General features: G+C 37.9%; 1 long non-coding RNA gene across 2 annotated transcripts in view; it reads right to left on the reverse strand.

Annotated features, from left to right (window-relative positions):
* Window positions 1-11713, reverse strand: part of LOC102783720 (uncharacterized) — a 45211-nt gene extending 33498 nt beyond the window's left edge. For both annotated transcript variants that reach the window (XR_015719305.1, XR_015719306.1), the window contains exons 1-2: window positions 11661-11713; window positions 6459-6653 (exon numbers count right to left, since the gene is read on the reverse strand). This is a non-coding gene — a long non-coding RNA (uncharacterized LOC102783720). The remainder of the gene's footprint in view (window positions 1-6458; window positions 6654-11660) is intronic.
* Between the last annotated feature and the right edge of the window lie 7107 nt (window positions 11714-18820).

The following is an 18820-nucleotide window of genomic DNA, read 5'->3' on the forward strand; positions in this document are numbered from 1 at the left end:
CAGAAGTCATTCGTCATGTCGAATGACCAGCGGATAAACTCTCAGGCTGGTAATAAATGTATTACATGTATAAGAACAAGCGTCATGTTAACAAATGATAACCGTACAGTAACTTTTATGCTTATTGTAGCTGTTAGCTAAAAACTCTAATTTAGCGTAGTTTGCCCTGAATTCAGACAAACAAATATGATTGACTGTTTCTAGTAGAATTCCAGAGTTCTCATCTTGTACCCTCTCAGAGCCCTGTATGCTTGCAGAGACCCCTACAGTAGGGAAACATGCAAAATGGTGTCCAAACCTTTGTATTTTAGCTTTATTTATGTCTTACAAAGCATCCCAACTCTTTAGCTAACTTAATAACTTTAGCTAAAGTGAATAGTTGGTCTAATTCATTAGTGCAGCATTACTGGATCACCTCTGTTTGAAGTGATATGATATGATATACAACTATCACTGAAACAGCAAACTTTGTAAATAAACAACCAACACCTCTCATTCTCTAAACATTTGGCCACAGCTGTAGATTACACTATCAGTGCTTGTTCACTCTTGACAAGAATTACATTTCTACATTCTCTTTGTGCATTTACAGGTAAACAATATCTAATATTTTATCTAAATGACTGCTTTGTCTTTGAAAAGGTGAAGAGCCTGAGGCCGGTGACGGTCCAGTTCTACTCAAAGTACATCCTTACGGTGGCTCACAGGACAAGGCTACATTCCTGTCCTCCCAGAAGAGAAGAGAAACTTCAGAGTCTTCATGCAGTTCAACCACACCTGTCATATTCCATATGACAGGGGTCTCAAACTCCAGTCCTCAAGGGCCGGTGTCATGCAACTTTTCCATTTGTCCCTGTTGCAACACACCTGAATACAATTAGTAGGTCATTAGCAAGAGTATAGAACTTGACTGCATGCTGAGGTGGCAACCCCTAACCCCACTCAAGTAAATTTAAGTAAATGTATGTATTTGGAAACATACTTCTAAAAATACTTTTATTGCACCATGTTCACTCATGAGCTGCTGTAACATGAATCAAATGGCTAAATTGCCAACTCAGCATGCAGTCAAGTTCCATAGTCTTGCTACTGACTGTTCAGCATATGCAAAAATATATGAGTTTAAGCATGTGATGGTGTTTGTCATCACATGTCACAGACACTTCTCCAGGATGGCTTCATAGCAAGAGACATCTGGATGATCATTTGAAATAAACAAGAAACTAAAAACTTGTTACTTCATCTTTTACCTTTATTATTATTATTATTGTTCTTATTTTACATTTTTCATTGTTAGGCATTAGGTTTATTTGTAGTAGTCCTTTCCAATTTCTTTCCCTCTTCCATGTTACTGTGTCAGCTTGTCAGCATCTATTTGGGGTTGGGAGGTGAACAGAAAGGAAGGAAATCCAAAGTGCCATTAAAACCAGGAGAGGTTCTTATATTTCAGAAGAAGGGATTAATTCAAAAGAAATGACCTCAATGCCATATTTTATTTAGGAACCCTGGAGAGCACTTTGCAAAATACTGTAGGGGTCTCTGCAAGCATACAGGGCTCTGAGAGGGTACAAGATGAGAACTCTGGAATTCTACTAGAAACAGTCGATCATATTTGTTTGTCAAAGCTGAATTCAGGGCAAACTACGCTAAATTAGAGTTTTTGGCTAACAGCTACAATAAGCATAAAAGTTACTGTACGGTTATCATTTGTTAACATGACGCTTGTTCTTATAGATGTAATACATTTATTACCAATCTGAGAGTTTATCCGCTGATCATTCGACATGACGACTGACTTCTGAAGTCTTAATTCAGCTCAAGACGCTGTAGATTCCCGTCAGTAACACTTTCGGTCCGCTAGTAAAACGTAGTTATATTAATCTGTGCTTGATTACTCTTGAACCGGATGTAAGTCCCAAAAAACTGAATTTTGGAACTGAAACTGAATGGTGAGAAGTGAATCTGAAATTATTCGAGAGCTACATCTTTAAAGGATAAAATACGGTTTCAAAGCAAATTAATTCATTTTCAAACTATAAAATTCAATTTCAATTTAGTGTTGATCATTTTCAAACCAATAAATTGAATTTCAAAGGCTAATTCATATTCAGTTTTTAAAAGCATTTATTAAAGTTACAATTCAGATTCAATCCGAGCAATTCAAATTCAAATTTAACTTATTCAAATTCAGTTTCTGATGGCACAGATTTCTGCCCATATCACAGAGGAATCTGTTTATAATCTGAATGACAAATAATATTCTTTTGAATAATAAAAAAAAAGTAAGTCAAATTAACCAGGACCGTCACCTTTATTTTTATAGGCCAATGTACAAATGAGGTACTGCTATAGAATAATATATGTTATTACAGCACTAGGGAAGCTGCAGGCAAAAGCTACCAGTCTGAAAAGTCACTACTTACATTTAGGAAAATGTAAGTAGTGACTTTTTGAAGAATAAAACGTAAATATCATCCAAGTAAGTATGTACCTATAAGTTGTAAAATATTTGTTCTTGAATATGTTACTGACAATAAAATAATTCCAATGCACAGTGAATCCACAATCAAATCTGAAAAGACGTCTGTGACTCTGCTCAGTTGAAAGCCCTTCTGCACACTTCAAATCTGATTTATCTCTGAGCTAAAAAATCCTTATGTACTTGTCTGCTGCTTTCCATCTATGTCTTCTCCTTTGTGACTGAAATAGATTTAACTAAAGACCATCTTGCAGTGGGTTCATTCCAGCCATGACGTCCATCAAAATGTTTGACATTGTGACCCATGAACACTCAATAGTGATTGCTATTTTTTTTCCACCAGCCTAAACATAACTGTATATGTATGTGTGTAACATTATGGGTATTTATAACCATCTTCAAAAGCATGTCCTCATAACATCACTCATGTAATTTTAGGTTAAGAAAATAATGTGAGCACAGTTGTGTATCTTCAATTTCTGACCTAGAGACAGTTATTTTAGGGTGACTTATGACTGTGATAGGCTCGAGGACTTTGGCAGGTTGTTTTTTAATATATGTAAACTTTGTAGAATATATAGGTATAAATATATCACATAGGTATTTGTATCTTGGTATTCCGATAACAAGTAAATTAAGAGCTGCATTGCATACCAATATTTTAACCAATAAAGGGAGCTTATGTAGGGGAGAGCAGTGTGTCATGATTTGTAAGCTGAATCATCGTACAGTTGCCAAATTATTAAAAGATTTTAATAAATATGAAACAACAGTGTTGTGATTTTAACTACCCACAATAATTAGTTAATATGGGGAAAAAAAACAAAAAAACAACAACATTTCAACTTTTCTTATATAATGACATTATGTCTTTTAGAGACCTGAAATGTAAATGTGCCAGTCTTTAAAGGACAAGCTTCTGTTGTTTAAATGTACTATTGGTTATAAAGGAATAACGTGGCAGTATTTTTATATGTCATTAAAAAAAAAAAAAAAGACAAAAACATTTATTATTAACACAGTTCAGTGGGATACAGTGGGGTTAGGTCAATTGGCGATTCTAGGTGTAAATGTATGTGTGATTGGTTGTCTCTGTCTCTATGTGTTACTCTTGCGACAGACTGGCTATGGATGGATGGATGGACATTGATCCATCCAACTGCATTAGTATCAATCCAGTACACGTGATGGTATCGATATTTGAATGTTGACATTCAGGACTAGTCTCAGTTTCACATATTTATTTACTCTTAAATTCCAAAAGCATTTTTTTTCTTTTCACTTCCCAAAGATTTACAGATGTGAATAGAACAGGATGACATGCTGCAGAAAAGAAAATCTGTCATCAACCCAGACTGTTTCCTTAGGAATCTATTGTAGCAGAATATTTATTCTTTAAACCAGACCTTCCCAAAGTGTGGGGCCCGCCCCCTAGGGGGGGCGCAGAGCCATTGCAGGGGGGGCGCGGCATGAAAAGGGAAAAAAAAAAAAACAACGCTTGGACACTGCTAGCACGGCGCCCACACAAACGCAAAGCAGGAGATGAAGCATCGCTGAATATGTTTCCAAACCAACTTCATTCTAAGCCAAAGACTAAAAAATATGGTGAAGCACATCTTCCCTTTGGTTTCACCTGCACAAGTGCAGAGGTAGGTCTCCCTGCAGGGTTGGTTTTCCCTTCGTCGGGAGCAGCGCTGGGCTGTTTAAATCACGGACAAACAGGATCCTACATTCTTGATTTGTAGTTCACAAACACTTGTTGTAATGACTAACTACTCCTGACATTTTGGAGATGCTAGCTCTTTATACAGTAAAGTTACAGCGGGATACAAATAACATCAGGCTGATCCTGCCACGATTTGTTCCCCCGGTTCAAATCACGGACAAACAGCATCCAACAGTTGTTTATGTTTTTGAACCCATTTTGCACAGAGAGGGATTTTTTGAAAAATGTATTGACAGCAATGTTGAATATTATTACACAGGAAAAAAACCCAACTACATGTAAAATAATTACACCATGACGCCTCTGCCTTTCTAATGGAGGGACAGTAACTGTGTGTATATGTAAGCGTGTAAAACCTGCAGATAGTCAGATTAACAGTATTTTGTCTCTATCTGTCATTCTGCAATTCATCTCATGTAAACAATAACGTGGCGCACAGCGTGACTTGAAAAAAGGCACATACCTTTGACGTTGCGTGACGAACTCTGTATTCCTCGTCCACATGTAAACGCAAATAAGGAATTTTAAAAAATCTCCGTTCTCGGTGATTCTAAACGCCGTTTACGTGTGGACGAAACAGCTGCGTTTTCAAAAATACCCGTGTAGGTGCAGATGTAGCGTAAAAGAGTTAGTAGTTTATTTTCTTACTACCTGTAATTTATTGCAGATTACTTGTATTTGCTTAATTGTTTACTAAATGTTTGAGGTGTGAAATAAACCGCAATGGAGCAAAATATGGGTGTGTGTGGTTGGAGGATGTGTTCCTGAGGGGGGGCGCGAACATTTTTCTTGTAAAACAAGGGGGGCCCAGCAAAAAAAGTTTGGGAACCGCTGCTTTAAACTGACAACACTTTTTGATGTTCTATTTCTCTGTTATTTCATATTAAATATGTACTGTAGGAGAAAGGCCCAGTGGATGATCTCTGATCCCAGCCACCAGGTTTTGTCCACAAGCCATCAGGCTACTGATATGGTGAAATATCAGACAGTTTACACACCACAAACGTTTTACCACAAACGTTTGCACCTTTTTGATATTTATATAGATGTGTATATTTTAACTGTAAATACCATATATTGTATTTCTGTACCACTTATTTATTGATTGATATATTTCTTGCACCATGGCCATGGCAAATTCCTTGTTTTTGTACAAACTTGGCAATCAAAGTGATTCTGATTCTGATATTGATGTCAGGTAATATGGAGAGGAGAGGCTAATTAAGAAAAAAAAAGTTTAGTGTAAAACTGCCAAATTAAACATTCAGCACTGTGCTGTGGCGACCCCAAGTAGTCCTAGTAACAGTAGCTACACACCCACACAAACACACCTATTTTAATGCATACATAGTGTATTATGTACTATAAGTAATTCTGAAGTCTTTTTGTTAACCCAATGATTTCATCTTGCAGCATGTTTAAAGCAAGTCTGTTTTAAATACTATGCCATCATTCCCATTATTTTATCTCATAGTAACCACTAAAATAATAATGTAATCATATACAGAATAATAAAGGGTGTCTTTTTATTTGTTGCCGTCTTTCAGGGCACTAGAGCATAAAATTGGAATATCATTCCATGATGGTAGTGGAAGAAAGAAAAAAATAATAATTTGATGGCCGCAACTCAATTGTATATTTTGTAATTACCATAAAAGGTACTGGGGAAGAACCAAAGCATTTAAGGTGGATGGCTTTTTCATTTTATAATTTGATGGCTTTTTTTCTTTCCTGTCAAACTTTGTCTGTCAAGGGAGCAAGTCTGCAAGAATTTAGAAGCAACATCAATACCTCTGCACACATTATATTTTAAAGGAAATTAATGTGCTCAAAGGTGCCAGCATGAAGACTGAACTCTGATAGGAAAGGGGAAAGCATTTTCATCTACTCCACTTCTCCAGGATGGCTTCAAAGCATGATACAAAAAGAAAAGAAATACAGTTTTGTTATATAGTAGACCAAGGTTACTCTTAAGAAAGCTGAATCACAATCACAGAACAAAAGTGCAAAAGAAACGCTGGAAACACGTCAACGGCTCTTTCAAATTCTTCAAACCACTCAGTGAAACAACCTTATGCACTTTTGTTTATTTAAGTTCTTTATACTCTAAAGGACTTCATACTCAAAACAGTACTGTCTTGTTTCTTTGATTGACCTAATGTACTTTAGCAACAATGCTCTGAGCTGGTAATTTTCACAAGGGTTCGAGAAACTTTATTTCTAATAAGATGTGTTCTGTGGTTACGACCTTACCTGAAGGTCAAAGCCATGAGGCTCCAGGGAAGGTAGCCGAGAGAGGTTCAAATCTTATCCAGAGAAGATGGCAGGTAGGAGGGCAGGACGGTGATAGTGGTGAGTAGTTTCGTTTCCAAGGCAAAGAGGTTGCAGGGCGAAGCGATGAATCTGTGAAGCATCCAGAAGTTTGAGCTGTAGGTCTTGACGACTGAACTATGCATAGAAAGAGATCAGGATAAGTACAAGGTATGGATAAAGCAACAAGCTACAAGGAGGCCTAGTTACCACCGTGAGGTAGCTGACAAACTGGCGGTGAGTTGAGGGCTGTGCTGGTGAAGACTATCACCTAGCTGATTGCTGTTGATGGATTGCAGGTGATAACGACAGGTGAGGAACCAGAGCTCCACAGACACAGAAAAACACAGGATCTTAATGGAAAAGTATTATTCGAAGCACATAGTGCACACTGTGGGAATTTATGACTGCGCGTAAATTCCCCCTAATTTTGGTATGATCCGAGCTCAGGCACTAGGTGACTGAGCACCGCACATGAACGAGGGGAGAGAAGCTGCTGCGAGTTTCCTGTAGGAGAAGTGCAGACAGAGGAGAGCTTAAGTTTGACCAGATACTAAAGCAAATCATTCGCACTGTACAAATGTAAATATGACGGTGTATCCCAAAAGACTGATATCAAACTGATCACTTGGCCCATATTACGATACTTGCTCTTGGAGTGAATCAAATGGCGAAATGAAAAGCCGAACAACAACAATGCTGTTTTTTTAGAGAGTCTTAGCTTACATGTGTGTTTATTTCATATTTTCAGTTGTTACCCTCCACGGCTAAATAAAGCACTCTAAATCGGTTTCAGTTATGTACTGATATACAACAATGGACATTAAAGGGTTCTTTCAAAGAAAAAACTCAGGTAAAATGTTATTCTGTATATTGTGCTTTGTATGTTGTTCAATATATTTCTATGCAAAACAAGAGAATTTCCAAGTATTCTGCATGCCTAGGTGTTTGATTTTATACACATTTATAATGATATTCTGATGATTCATTAGCCAATATAGGACTAACAATTAACACAATAATGCCTTCATTCGCAGATTAATAGACATATATTGAATATTAGAACATAAATAACTATTATTTCCTATTGTAAGACAGTTACTTCATCAGTTAGAATCCCTTTTGTTGTAGGCAAATTATTATTGCACAGTAATGCAGTTTACCATTTAAATTGGGTTAAATTGGGATCTGGTTTATTCTTTAGTCTTTATTGGACCACCAAATCTGCCGACTGAGAATAGATGCTCAGATGTTGTTGGAATGAACATGCATAAATAAACTGGCTTCCTGAAACATTTCATTATACATTTATTATATGTAATTTTTTGCCATTCTGCTATTGATTTATACATTGTACAGAAAACATCCTGAGGTAACGGACAAAGACAGACATGAACCACAAGAAAATTAAAGTGCAGTGACTGATACTTTTGGCACTGTCTTTATTACAGTAGTTTTTGATGTAAAGATATCCAAGTAAAAAGTACACTTATTGTCCAGCTGATGCTAGCATTTCAGAAATCTCTACCTCCTTCTTTGTGATTTCCAGGAGGGAACTAAATAAGTCATTTCAATTAAACTGGGCTTGCCTTTTGCTTTACAAAGTTAGATTTTTTGTCCTCACACTGGGAGCTTCCTATCCTGTAATTATTTCCAGTACACAGTTGAAGGTTGGCTAACTACATTTTTAAAAAAGCTTCTTCAACACCACTGAGACAATGCAAAAGGACTTAACAGGTTCTTTTTTTTCTCAGCACTTACACTTTCTGACAAAGATAAATGGGTGAAAAGGTTCTGACCCTGCAGTGTGTTTAATAAATTAGATGAGACATTGATTAATTTGCCAGGTCAAATCACCAAAAGCTTCATTAAATGACAGTCTCTTTGGGCCATAAATAATTCATATTCATCACTATAACATTCAGGGTTTTAAATTGCACTGAAGGATATAAGCTGATGACAGTGTCAACTACCTCATAAAACTGCATGTTTAGCAAAACATTACTGGATAACAGCCACATAACCAACAACAAACCATAATTCTGTCAGTGGTATACCTACAGAGGCCCAGTCATTAAGCTTGTAGTCCAGCACTTGGTATGTAGGTATAACAGGGAAAAGAGCAAACAGATTCCTGGACTGCTTTTTGGTTTAGCAGCTTTAGTGTCTATCCCAGAGGTGGCAAAGTACTGTTGCAGCTTTTGAATATGTATGTGAGTTATTGGTCCTGGGGGAGTCACTATATATCCGAGGAATGGCGAAAGGGTGACAATGGGGGCCCAGTCTTCTTTTTCCTTTATCTGGGGCTGTCTACCTCCTGATGTATCTCTCAGCACTACTTGTTCAGATTGCCTCATCTATCATTGGCCTCAGATATGAAAATGTGGATCCCTGCTTTGGGGCCCAGTCACATTGTTACGAGCGCAATCTGGAAGCATCATGGGGGAGGCCCTCATCCAAAGTTGAGGTGGGAGGAGAGGAGGGTGGGGTGGGGTTGCTAGAGAGAAAGTCACAAGGAGAAGAAATGCTCTACTGCAGCGGTCCCCAACCTTTTTTGCGCCATGGACCGGTTTATGCCCGACAATATTTTCATGGACCGGCCTTTAAGGTGTCGCGGATAAATACAACAAAATAAAACTAGTACCGGTACCGAAAAAAAGAAAATTTATTCATAACACACGTGAAAAGACCCAGTAAAACCGAGTAAACGATAAAAACGATAACAAAATAACGCTGAAAACCGATAAAAACCCTGAAAACTATACATTTCACACCTGAGCCTCAACTCTCGCGGCCCGGTACCGGTCCGAGGCCCGAGGGTTGGGGACCACTGCTCTACTGTGCATCTTTTTTTATCACTGCATTTTTTAAAGAAAAAATTGATTTTTGCCAGCACTGAGATAAGTAATGAACAATACTGAGGCCTTCCCACTGCAGGAGTCTGTTTAAGAGCTTATTAGACTGGTGAAATCATTTGTACATCATTTGCTTTATGTGTGGAATGTAAAACTAATAAATTACACATGATTCAGTTACTGTCTGTTTTCAAGGACATATGGCCAGCAGCATGGCAGCAATCAACACAGCGCTGTTGCTGTGAAATTAAAGACGTGTTTATGATTATGTTCCCATGCCAAATCTCTCACACCCGCATTTGTTTATTGGCCTCCCTTAATAATGTGTGAAGGGGGATCTTAATTAGATTAGGCTTAATAAAGGAGTTACCAATTTGCATTACACAAGGTCATTCATTATCTTTTCAAACTTGGAAAGCCAGGTTATCTGTTCAGAAAACTTGTTATAGCTGCTTGAAGTAGACACAACTCCAGAATTGGCTCATGCACATTTGCTTATGTGAGTGGCAGCATGCCATTGAGTGGATGTATTGGTTTTTCATGGTACCAAAATGCTTTGACGTAAATATGTATGACTTCCAGATGCGAAGACAGAGAACAGCAAGCATGAGTAAAGTTTAGAAATAAATGCTTAAAAGGTCTTGTTTTTTCATATAGTGCATTTTTATTTTGGCTGATTTCTGTTCACATGCCTCTGAATACAAACTTTTTTTTTGCAAAGTCATAGTATTGAAGATTCTATTGTGAAGGAGGTTAAAAATTTTCAAAAGTCCATATGTATTTCACAGGGCCATCTGCAATTTTCTTTCCTCTTTGTACCAAACTGAATATGTGTGCATACTAGGGCTGCAACTAAAGACAATTTTGGTAAGTGACTGATCTAAAAATTCTTCTTTGATTAGTCGATTAGTCAACGATTATTTAAATAACTCCCATCTCCACTTCCTGTGGGCAAACCTCCTGTTCTAGGCTTCAGTACCTCACTTTCCCAAGTCTGCCCACGTGTTAATAATCAACCTGTTGTCTAGTCTCACAGCAAATAAAAATACTGACCCAGGAAACATAAATTTGAAAATAATCCAATGTGTTTTTAACATTACTCAATTGAACTGTCAGAATAAAAATGAAATGAAAATATTAGGTAATGCAAATTAGGGCACTAGCAGTATTTAAACAAAAAAATAATGTGCAAATAGGAAACTAAAAATGGCTTCTGTCCAAGATTTTATTTTCCAGTCCAAAATAACAAGTTTAACTTTACAGATTTTTCAGTTCATGAAGGAGACGCTTGCTCTTACCCCAGCTGCAGGTGATAACCATATATATATATATATATATATATATATATATATATATATACACACACATAATATACACATAGGTAAGCCCTATGTATAATTAATTTTTGATTTGGTCAAACTGACAGATTAACTACCTAACTTCAGGTGGAAGAGGTTTACTATTCAGAATAAACGCTATTGTTAATGTGAGAAAAAAAAACTACAACAAATTAGGAGGTGTTTACTTAGCAGGCATCTTACTAAGAAGTTTCCACCAGGTAAGCTAACATAAAAATTACAGTACAAACACTACCATAAACAAGGTATCAACCATTGACTGTAGAAAACATGGACGACGCAGCAGCTCCCCAAAAATGAAGCCAAAACGTCTCTATCGCCCCCTTGTGTCTGGCTGCAGCATAGGTCATAAACCCCGCCTCCTCCATGTTAGCGGATGGGACTGCGGTCAGACTAAAATAAATTAATTTTCCTTAGATAATTTTTTTCCAAAGATTCTTTCTTTTGTTTTCAATAGTTCTCATCACGCTGATTGATGTTCAAGGGGTCTTCTTTCCCATAAGTTTGATTCTAATTCCTACCGCGGTGATGTTAAATTGGGGTGAAACGTCATCATAAGAGCTTTGACTGACAGTTGCAGTCACGGAGAAACTTGCGTATCTCTGTTCGCGAATAGCAGATAGAGCGTAGGCTCTGAGAGGACGCCCAGCGTTTACGCTACGAAAACACGACCGAGTGTTTTAACCTGACAGCCTGAGGTGTTCTTCAGTAAACTGGACTACCCGACAGAAGGACCCGAGGCCCCGCTGTACTTTTTCGGTAAGTTAAGAGTAGCAGGTGTGTAGCATCGCTAACAAGTTAGCAACAAGCCTTCAACACAGTGCGTATGCTAGCGGCTAAGCTAACTAACGAATTAACAACAGAGTGATTTTAGAACTATAAGATGATAAGCTGTGTGTCTTTTTTTATAACAGTGACATGGTTGTATTTACCTTAATTAAACGAGTCGTCAGTCGCGGTAAACCAGCAAAAAACTCGCGCAGCCGGGCTACGTAAAAAGTGTAGGGGGGTGTGTTTGCGGTCACGTCCAGCGGGTGTGTGGGCGGGAGCGTTACACAGTCGCTCCACCTCAAGGCAGCCTCCACAAGCGGGGTATTTTGGCTTCATTTTTGCACAATGGTAGGAGGCGGGGTCGCGTCGTCCATGTTTTCTACAGTCCATGGTATCAACATGAAGCACTGACTTAATTCTCTAAAACTGACCCATTCAGAGTTGACATGACAGCTGCAGGGTGCTGGTGCTCATGCACTGGTGTCAGGCTGTCGTGGATTTACTGTGAAATTTTACATTTTGTTAAATCTCATTTTCCTTCTTCTTCCATCCTCCTGTTTAGCTGATCGCTCTTGGTTCTTCTTCGTTAGTATGAAGTGCAGTCTTACCAGATGATAGAGTCAATACTGCCCCCGTAGCTTCCTTTAGTGTATTGCAGTTGCAAAAACACATTTATGTGGTATTAGTATATGATGCGATGACAATAAAGTTCCACTTTGACAAATTTTTATAGGCGATGTCATTGAGTATAGCGACAAATTGTTGCAGCCCTAGTGCACACCCAAAGAGAGAATATATATTATTTGTGTCCAAAAGTTGATTCTGTTCATCTGGTCGTCCAGATGAAGTGTCCAGGCTTTTCGAACATAGAATTATCACTCTACACACATCCTTTATTGACAGGTATGCACATTTCTAGCTATTAGGTTGTTGCACTGAGTACTCCCTAGTGATGCCTAAAAGAGAGATCTGAGGAGCTGTCTGGATTGTCATGTAACACAGCTGAGGTGAAAGTATGAACAGAGGAGGAGACCTGTGTGCTAATCCCACAATCAACGGTGTCTCCACGGAGGGGTTTAGCATAAAAGCAACAGCTGCAGTGCTGCATTGGTCACCCAACAAAAACCCCAGGTCATCTGGCAGAGGTTTAATCAGCACCCAAAACACAGCAGTTCAATTGAGCAGATTAAAGTCAGTGTTTCCTTTCTTTTCCCTTTCCCCTGTACATTTTGAATGTCTTTCATACCCATATGTTCAAGGTTGAAATTGCATATGAAGCACTAGGTAGGTTCTAAAGTCTCTGATATAATGAGAGAAACAAAACACGTTAAATCTCTATCGACTTTATTTGTCACTCAAGACTCTCTTCAGACAGTCTTTCAAGGGCCATGAAGCAGTTCTAATGTGAAAATTAAAGATTTTCTGTGTGAACACATGTTTTAACTGAAATCTCTGATTACTATAATGGAGTAAGACTTTGTAATTCTAGCTGTCTAAATGGCTGCATTAAATTACAGAGGAGAAAGGTAAATGTCTACCCAAACACTGAGTCTGACATAATTCTATGTCTACCAAATGGATCAAACTGTATAAACAATAGCCAAGATACCAATTACAGTATAACTTGGCACTTACTGCTGTCTACTGTCAGTGGCAGTGTGGCTCAGGAAAAGGGGAATTAATGTATAATTCATGTACAAATAAACCTTTCAGTGCAAAGACAAATTTGTACCAGCATCACTATTCTAAAAGACTGACACAATGGGTACATGGACCTCCCTCGTGTGTGTGCCTTCAGACACTTTCCCCTGCCTTTTCAATTATAATGACTTCGGAACTAGCGCTGCAGTGGATGTCATAATATCTCAGTGACTCATCTCCTCTCTGTGGTCTTGTGTAAATAAGGCTTGTTTTGGGACAAAATACAACTTTATTGACTCCTTGGTGTTGTGTTTGCAATTATGATCAGTTTGCAGGTTTGTTTGTTTTTTGTCTTTTAATAATTATCATCAATTAATTATCACTCAAAAAATGTTATACAGAAATGTTGTATCTCTTTCACCATTAAGCCTTGGCTATACTCTGTTGTGAACATGGACAACTAAAGACCTAGTTGCCATGAAGCCATTCCTTGTATACTTCTTTGAAGCCCTCTGCCTGGGGGCAATGGATAATTGATTTCTTGTACAGTAGATTCTACACCGATAACACTGCACAGTCACAATAAACCTCACCATCCTATCAAAATTTATGTCACTCAGGCCCAAGTAGACCCTAGCGGACACAGAAAGCATAATTTAGGCTTTAGAGTAAAATCTGCCTAACCTAGAAAGGTTGATGGACTGACATGACATATTTTTGTAGACTGATGATTCCTGGAGTATAAATCATGATGATTTGGATTACACAGAGACCATCCATCATGACCATTCCCCACTAGTGTAAATATCAATCTATTCGAGTTGTTCTTGGAAATTAAATAATTTTGCATATATATTTTAATGAAAATTCTGTTTTTTTTCTATTCTTGCTGTTCAGGAATTCCTAAACATAGATAGCAACAAATCTTTCTGGCAAAACTTCACCTATTTCCAAGGTGCATGGAGAAGACAAACAGCTGATGACGTGAAGACAAGTATTAAGGAACAACTTTATTAGGTGACCAACGTCTTTCGAGCTGTAGCCTTCATCAGGGTCATTGCAGAATATCAAACAGTTTGTTTAAATAAAAAACAGGAAACAGAAAAAGTCCAAGTGGACCAATCACACATTCACAAATGACCAATTAGCATTTAGGAATTCCTAAATGCCATGCTGTCATATTATGGAGCCCTGTCCAAAAGTGCTTATGTCCAATGTGCATATGTTTTTAAGTGATCAAGATTAAGCAGTTCAGGGTGGCAACTGGGAAACCAGTGATGGAGACAGTGAGGATAGGCCAAGATGCCAGTAACGGAGACCTTCAACTGACAAAAACAACCTGGTGGCGTGACCAGAGGCTGCTGTGGGTGACAAGGACTCTCTGGTGGTGTGGCCAGTGGCTGGTGTTGTCAGAGGACATGCTACCCCTCAGGAAGCTGGCTTTGGTGGGGAAGACAATAGCGAGAGAGCTATGCTAGTGTTAGCATAGGGTCGAACATAAACAGCCATAATTAGCACAAATGTTAGCTTCCGCTTTAGAAAAAGGTAGTGATTTAGCAGAAATGGACTCTGGAGCACACCCTCAGTGTTTCACATTAGTTGTCACTGTTTACAGTACTATAAATTAGTGTTTACTACTTATTACAAATGGTGGGATGCTAGAATTATTGATCATTTTAAAAAAAAATAGGATTTCTCCTTTTGCTTTTTTAACTTGACTATTCTTTTCTCTGCTTACCATAGTTGTCAGTTGCAAGCTTCTGAATAGTTAGAGCTCATGAAATGTAACCCCCACCACATGAATAGAATCAGAAATGTAAGAGGCTGTGTGATTACAGTGCTGCTTAGGACAAAAGGGGACGTGCATCAGGCATTGTAATGAGTCTCATCACCAGAAAAGGCGCAGCATGGGGGACAAGGCACAGTAGAAATCACAGTTTAGAGCCAAAGACAGATTCAATTCCCTTACCCTGTGTAATTACTGTGGATCAGGCTTTATCAGTGGCAGACATCAGCCTTGGGATCTGTGTGAAAATGAGCAAAGAAATGTTCAAGGGAAGTGAGAGGAGGATGGAGAGAGCACTCTAAAAAAAAAAAAAACACTGGCTAATGCTGTAAGAGAGATTATCAGGTGCGCGTCAAATATCGTGCTTCAAACAGTGGATAGGTAAGCCCTAAGAATTAACTACAGGCTGGATATTCCAAAGGTCCTTATCTTGTGTCATATAGCTTTTCTCAGAAGGACTGCTTTGATTGTAAGCTAAGGGCTATCCAATGGCTTATTTTTTTTTACATTTTATTTTTAGAGCTGATGAGATACAGTGGATCAAAGGATTACGAGAAACATAGTTTAAAGCAGTGTACTTCTAAGAGATTTTTGATAATATTCCCTTGCTCACATTATTATAATATTGGATAGCTACTAATTCCCACCAAAAGGGATACTTAACAAATTATCAAATGTGATTATCCAGTACCCTGATATGTCCATACAATAATACCAAAACACCTAATTAGTCATGCTGTATTTGTGGCCTTTATATACCACTTCCACGGGAGCTAATTGGCTGTTTCAGTTGTGTAAGACCACTCACAGTAGGGGCACAGGAAAGGGGAGTGGCCAGGATTTTCACTAGGAGGCAATATGAAAAACACTGAATCAGCATATTTACTCCAACCTCACTCTTCATTATTCTCCCCCTAGCACATAGAAGAAGGTGAATTCAAAGCATTTTGCAGCAGACAAATTAATGCAGTAATGAATATTGCATTTTCCAGGCGTTGGATCCTACATGTGTTATCCAAGAAAACCTTTTGTGGTATTCAATACTGTTGCATTGTAGGAAGAAAATCTAACTCAGGGTTAACCTTCATACAAATTATAATGTAAGATTAACAACTGTAAACTGATATCCTATTTAAGGGTCACATAAAAATGCTAAGAGAACAAGAAAATTTGCTTCTAAGAATCTGTATTTCTTAATGATGCTCATCAGAGCAAGACAAAGATTTAGACCCGATTACTATCAATCCACCGAGGGCAACAGACTCTTTCACTAGTGGTAATGCTGTTTTAAGGAGAATAGATTTCACACCTGGGGATCTCCTTTCTGGGGCAAAATCTGCTCCATAGACATTTAGAGAATAAACTCTGGTCAGAAGCAAACCTCTGAAAACCTTGAGTTAACCCGAGGTTTGTTAAGCCTCAGATCCTAGTTTATGCTTCAGGCCTCGGGTCTATTTTCAAGACATGTATGAAGAGAAACTTAATGCCAAAATGCCATGCAGGCTAAAACTTTGTCGAGTTGCAGAAGGCAGTGTATATCATTATTATTTTTAATGTCTGTTCTTCATACAGAAAATAAATGCTGAATTATTTTTAACAATATGTCATTTTAAGATATATATACTGTGTATATATATATATATATATATATAAAGAAAAATAATATAACATAAAGAAAAAAGTTAGTAGCTAATTAGAAGCTAGAATAATTATGATGATGAAGTTTAACTGTAATACCTGTAGTTCCTTTTCACATCAAGTTATATCGATGAGTGGCTTAAGACTGTACTTAGACAACAAGAAATTAGATTAGACGATACTAAAATAAATTTTTATACATATTCAATATGCAATCTGTTCCCAAATTGCCTTTGGGAGCAGATTGAATTGTATCTGTATTGTGTCAACATATCTACTGTTTCTTTCTTTGAGTTGTTTTCCTACAACATATCTGGAATGGTAAATCATATATTCTCATTATATTCTTTGCAACCAAACACCTTCAGCTGCAGGAATGCATCAAATGAAACCAAGTAAAATCTGCATGGCAGCGAATGAAACAGACATACTAAACACAGTCCCCGTATTCTATTACAATAATGTGTATCATTGTGAAAACACAGATAATCTCCTTTCCTCAGCAGCAGTCTTTTCCTGTCAAAGGGAATTTGCTGTTGTATGTTGTGCTTTATTCTTTTTACATTATTTGGAAGGCTCTTTAATTAACGTGATTCCTTATTTTATCCGTGGGGATTACATTTTTTTTTCCACTTTAACCAGATTATGGCCTAAAACAGGAAACAACCCTGTTCATGCAAAACTGTAACATGCATGTAAATATGATGCCTCTTGGAAAGCATGGGGAAGCTATGGAAACGATCACCCTGCTGTGTGCACGCGTGCATGTTTTTGCACAGCCTGCATCACTGGATTCACACTTCTTTTCTGTGTTACCAGTTGTTTCGAAACCATTAATTCCCACTTCATAATGGTATAATAATATGCTAATGAATATGAATTGAAACATCTGCATTTTTATTCCTGCCTCATATGCTCTTTTTGTTTTTTGTTTGTTGGTCCTCTTGGCAGTGACAAAATTTCCCCCAGTCTTAGTTTATTGCCATGAAACGTGGTCTGGTGCATTGTGGGCTTCATATGCTGAAAAGGTCACATCTCCTGGCGATGACTTTCATTGTCCTTCAGTGGCTCCTCTGACACTAATCTAGATGCATCAGTTTTAACTGCATTCCTCCATTGCAACATTCATCCGTGGAGATCAATCAATCCATCCTGTAATTTCATCAGGATCACTCCCTCACTCTTCCACACCTAGCTTGCTTATCTCTTCCTCCTCCTCCTTGTCACCATTCCAGTGCGTGAGACAGGTCATTCATCAGCATTCCCATTCAGCATGGGTATTTAAAATAAATCCTTTTTAATGCATTGTCTGGAGTACCACGAGGGTCATGTAACATAATGTTGGTCAATTAATTTTTAATGACTCTGTAAAAAGTCATGCCATAAATATTGTGCCACCTCTTCCTACATGATAGGTTATTTTTCAGTAAATCAAAAGTCGCTCAGTTTCTAAGCTCAAAGTGAGATACAATACAACACATCACTCTGTCCTTTAACAAACTCGGGAAGTGGAATTAAAACCCACGGTTTGCTTGGGAGAGGTGTGTCTGCTTATGTGAAAATAGAAATGTGCTGATATTTGTGTCCTCTTTGTTTCTCCCCCTCCCTCATGTGTAGCACACACCAGCTCTTCTGCATGTTTACCAATGACAAATGGAGGGCTCTGTTCTTCAGGGGCATTAAGAGGAATCAGGTGCACTAACACTGCAGGCCTATAAGCTCCAGTGGCTCTAGGCCCAGGGGCCACCAGCAGAGGAGAGATGCGATAAGTCTGGACTGAAGAATGAATACACTCGCATGGGACAAGCAGGATGATGACAATTGGCTGCATTGTTTTCGCTAGCCTGCTGTTGCATCACAATACAGATTCCCACTGCACACCTCATAAAAATGGATTCAGCTGTGGAAAAGGACATCTCTAGTCTCTGTGGAAAGAAAAAACTTTGTGCGTCCAATGCACCTCAGAGTGATTTTTGAATTTATTTTTGTTTGTGAATGAAAAAGTAGTCCAGAAGATAATTATATACTATCCCTAGCATGAGAGTGCGCTCTCTTTATATGTAATAAATAATTCAAATCTACTGGGCTTTTTTTTTCCAGAAATTAAACATGCAGATTTTTCTTAGTAATGTCCTTTTGTTTATTTATTTAAATATGTTTTGAAAATCTTTGCATTTATTCTTATTTTTGAAGTATAATAATTTAAGGTAATGTAACCAACAATGGCTTTTCTGTAGTGGTTGTGCTTGCAATTCT

The sequence above is a fragment of the Neolamprologus brichardi genome, chromosome 1 (genome assembly GCF_056152115.1).
Source record: "Neolamprologus brichardi isolate AB-2024 chromosome 1, ASM5615211v1, whole genome shotgun sequence".
Lineage (NCBI taxonomy): Eukaryota > Metazoa > Chordata > Actinopteri > Cichliformes > Cichlidae > Neolamprologus > Neolamprologus brichardi.